Below are 4884 nucleotides of genomic sequence, written 5' to 3'. Positions count from 1 at the left end.
ATCTGATTCTCTAATTATTGGTTAAAGAATAGATGACCGTCCATATTATTTGGTGAGAATAGATTTAGTCAACATTATTCTGGAAGAACCGACACGAGAAACGCAAAGAAGAAAAAAAGTGGGCGTCCTCCCCTTATGAATTGAACGGAGACCTCAGAGAGAGACGCGGACGGCAATATCAGATTGCAAGATCCATGTATTAAGGTCCGGCATTCATGTATTCTCAACAGCCATCCATTCATTTGTTGTGCAGAGAAATATAGGGCAAGTGAAAATAATTGATTGGTGATGGTTCCATGTTTCAGCCTCCTTTATAGAATTCATGGAGTGTGAATTAAGGACCATCCATTCCTTCCACGGAGAACTTTGGTTCCTATGAAAGTAATTGATTTGATTTGCTAATATTACCCTGCTTTAGAATTTTTTTGATAGCTTTTTTTTTCATCGAAGTGTATTGTTCACACAATTTTATCGGTGCTAAAGTGAAACAAGTGTTACATAGTAGCGAGTATTTGTTGTTTAGTTTAAATATAGTTAAATTAAAGTAAACAAATTTCTTTACGATAGCAATTAATCTATGATAATTTGAGTGATATAAATATTATTAAAATAATCCATAAACATGTAAATTTGAGAATTTAGATTAAATCTACAATACTTATATAGGATAATAGAAATCAATGCCCAAATACCAAATATATTTAATATATTGTTTTTTAATTCTGAATAAAAACTTCAATCCAGATCACATATAAATCACATATAGTATTTAATTCTTGGACTTCAATCCGAGGCCGAAGATAGCTATATTAAATGTGAAGATGCAATGTCTCTATATATATGCATAGAGCAAGTTTAAATATATCGTAGAAGTTCAGACCACCGCAGAGCGAGTTCCAATATGCTGAATATATATAGACCACAAAGCAATTTCAAATATGCCACGGAGCAAGTATGCGAGTTTATATAAGCCACAAAGTTTATATATATGGATAGTTTTTCTTTTCTCAAAATCAAATTATTATATTTTTTAATTTATAAAAATACATTTTCTTCTGATTTAAAAATAAAAAATAAAAAACAAAACCATGAAAAACAAAACACCCCTTGTTTAAATAAAATGCAATCAATCCATTGCATTTGTATAAACAAAAACAAAACTTTATTTTTTTTTGTCTAAATAGAATCCATTGAATTCGCAGATTGTTGGGAGCATGCATCTATATTTTAATTTTGATAGCTCAGTAATTTGATAATAGAGTTATACTCAATATTGTTGTAATTATTGAACAATTTATAAGTATTGATGTAATTTGTTGGGCTTGTTGTTGGATATGTATTTTTTTAAATAATTTTTGTTTCAAAATGATTTAAGGAGAAAGAGGATTTGTTAATATAATTTTAATTAAAAGTATAGTAGACATGGACTCAATAAGACAATGAAAGGAGTAGACTAAAATATAAAAATGCATGCATATGGAAAAATAAATTTAAGAAATACCTACACAAATTATAATTAAGAAATCTAACATCTTTAAAATCTACTTATCGGAAAATGGCGAAATATTAAATAAGTTAGCACGATCATCAGATAATAAATTTTTATTGAATGTTGTTGTACTTATTTAATTTTTACAGTTTGTGGTGGCTTGTAAATGAATTATTTAAACAAATGCCTGAAAATTGTTCCAATCTTTTCCATCTTTTAAGAGAAAATTTGTTATCAGAGCTACTGTGTAATTGTGTTGACCATCCATTAATGTGCCCTTCGACTAAAAAATGAATCTCAATATATAAGGTTTACATTGACCAAAAATTGAATATTAATATATAATGTTTACTTTATGAAAGATAATTTTTTTTTAAATTTCACTCAAGATTTGATAACACAAAGAACAAAAGCTTTGATTAATGCAATGTAACTCAATAGGCCATCCAATCCACATTGGAATTGAGTTCCACTTAAACTATTTGCCAGATAAATGTCTGTGTGTCTTCTATCTATGGCATATTAAACCCTTAATAAATGCTTGAGATGATTGACCTCCATGGCAATGAAATGCATAATGTTAAACATTCTCAATTTAAGAAAATAACTTTTCGTAAATCAAACAAGATTTTCATTATTGATTTGAATCTTTTCACCTCGTAAATAAGTATATCGTCTCATATCACTGCTAAATTTCCTCTAGTGCCCAGTACCATATGGACAAAATTAATGGCTTAGGACCTTTTTTATAAGTGTTCAATGGAGAATGAATTTTATAATAAATAGTCAGTGATCAAAGTCAATTCGTGTGATAGGCTATACAGAACAGAGTAGAAGGGATTGTACAAAGTAGTACATATGCTATCATTATATAATAAGAGTTCAAAATTTTTAGCTAATAATATTTAAGATAAATAAAGTTAAATATTATTTAAAAATAACAAGTTTTAATTTATAATGTTCAACTTTGGAAAAGTTTCATAAATTTTTGAACAACTTAGATTTAATGTCAACATAAATTTTTTGAAATACGTTATATCTACCTACAACAGGTATAATAAGAGGGTATGGTGAGGTGAATTATAAAAGAAATTACGGGTGAGTGGAATTATAAGAGAAGAAGAAGTTTCATCAGTTTGAGGAGAAATTTAGTGTATGCGAAAGTAATTGATTTGTTGATGTTTAGAGCATTTATTTTTTTATCCAGTGTATTGTCGACAAAATTTTATTATATATATTAACAATATTTTTTTAACAAAACAAGTGTTATATAGTACGGAGTCTATGTGGCTTAGTTTAAATATGGCCAAATTAAATGGAAAGAGTTGCACACATTAATAATAAATAATTAGCTAAACTAGATGGAAAGAGTTGCAGACATTAATAAGAAATAATTAGATGTTCAAACTCACGTTGTGAGGATGTAGGGCCATTGATAATTAAATCTTGTTTGAAGGTCATCTATGTAACACATATTCACCAACTATTAAACTTCACACACACATATATATATATATACATATAAAGAGAAAAACAAAATTTATTTACCCTATGGTTTTTACCAAATCTTCACCTTTGCATATCGTGAAGTTATGCTGACAAGATAGGTTCCAATGTAGTACATTGGTTTAATGTCATATTTTATTATAAGCAATTTTGGTAGATCAACTCTCAGCACATGATTGGGTTGGCAATTTAATGCTCCAATGTCCGACTCCAGAAGGGTCTGGTTACTCGGGACACTTGGCATCATTTGCTCAATGCGATTAGGGTTTGGAAATCTGATGGTTCTCGGCGTCCAGGGTTCGCTGAGGTAATCGATTCCCCCACCCTCTGCTGCGAATGAAGTCATTTGGGTTTTTTTCATGCCTCCGGTTATTTGCTTTACAACTGGGCAAAACCTTCTCTACGGCGATGAGGGTTTCAGTCCATCCAAACCCTGTTTGATGGCGAGCTGCAATAGAAACCACCATATAGGTACTCCGAAACATTTTTCTTTTCTCCTCAAGTCAGATTCTCTTCAATAATTTCCATCCCTGTCTTGAGAGTGTACAGGAAAGATTTTCTAATCATTTGGTCTTACTGTGCAGATAAATCTTGATTCTACCTGCTCGCCACTCTGGATGGAGGTGAAATTGGAGATATTTGCTCTCGAAGAGATAAGGATTATAACTTAAACAGGGTTCTGGTTTTATGTTCCTGACTAGATAACTGAGCGGTTACTAATTCTAGATGATGGTTATTGGCACAGGTGGGCTTCACAATTCCATCACTGACCTTCAGGGACCTTTCGGTTCAGTTTGAGTTATGACTTGAAACTATTGTTAAGGGGTTCTTTTAACAATGTTTAAATTTGGAATTTCAGGTATCTACTCACACCGAACCCTCCTTGTTGGTGTGCTGGTCTCAAAAGCATCGTACTTATGCATCATTGATCCCTACTGGCTTTCAGGTTGGTTTTAATGATGAACCCATGGCAGCTTATCTCTCACAAATACTTTCGTTTGCTTTACTGCTAGGCATCATATTTCTTAGTTGGGTGCTACCCTGGCTTTTCTGGGTGAAGGCGTTGGGAAATTCTCTCACCTGGAACTTGAATGGATGATTTGACAGAGGCTACAAGTCGACCATGTTTGTAATTATTTTCTTGTTGTTTAATGTATGATTTTGCTACTCAGCGAACCGAGGTGAAATACATTTCCTCATGGAACAATTTGATACAATGCTTAACCTAGCTGAGGGTTTGATACTTGTTTAATTTATGATGGGTCTGCATAATTTTTGGCTTGTAAACTCTTTGAAAGTTGGATATGGTGTCTATGGCAGTGTTAGAGCTTTCTTGGTTTATTATTCCTATCGTGATTTCTGTTCGGCTTCCTTTATCAAAGTTTGTATGTCTTGGATACATTTGACTCCATAGATTTTGTGCATGAATCGTTTTTATTTGAATTATGAATATATGGGGTTGCAATAACTTGTTTTACCAAATTTTTTCTGAGTATTGCTCGACCGTTGAATTCAACGATGAGTTTTTCTGGCTATTAAAGGTGGAAAGGATTAGTTTCGCTCTTAACCTTCCTTACAGTTTTCATGTATGTAGTTTTGTTTCTCCTTTCATGCGACTGTTTGGAAAATTCTGAGCTTTTTACTCATGCTTGTCATATATTTTATGAATGTATACTCTGTTCAATTTAAGCTATTGCACATGCAGAATAGTAATAACTCTTTGTTTAAGTACATAGGCTATTTCGTCCTAGGTTAAGACACATAACAGATAACTCTAGAATACCTAACACAGGCATAATCCTTACAATAATTCATCTGTTATTATTCATCAATCACTGTAGAATCATTATTCTAATACTCATCAATCATTAATAGCATCATTATTTCAA

General features: G+C 31.7%; 1 long non-coding RNA gene across 1 annotated transcript; it reads left to right on the top strand.

Moving 5' to 3' along the window:
* Positions 1-3204: 3204 nt before the first annotated feature.
* LOC149160499 (uncharacterized) lies at positions 3205-4251 on the top strand. Its single transcript, XR_016261420.1, has 2 exons — positions 3205-3466; positions 3580-4251. It is a non-coding gene; the product is annotated as an uncharacterized LOC149160499 (long non-coding RNA).
* Positions 4252-4884: the final 633 nt, after the last annotated feature.

Source organism: Pinus tabuliformis, chromosome 5_2, assembly GCF_031772625.1.
Source record: "Pinus tabuliformis cultivar Carrire ecotype Pingquan chromosome 5_2, CPIR1, whole genome shotgun sequence".
Taxonomy (NCBI): Eukaryota; Viridiplantae; Streptophyta; class Pinopsida; order Pinales; family Pinaceae; genus Pinus; species Pinus tabuliformis.
The sequence above is the reverse complement of the archived record's forward strand: the minus strand, read 5'-3'. Positions and strand labels throughout refer to the sequence as shown.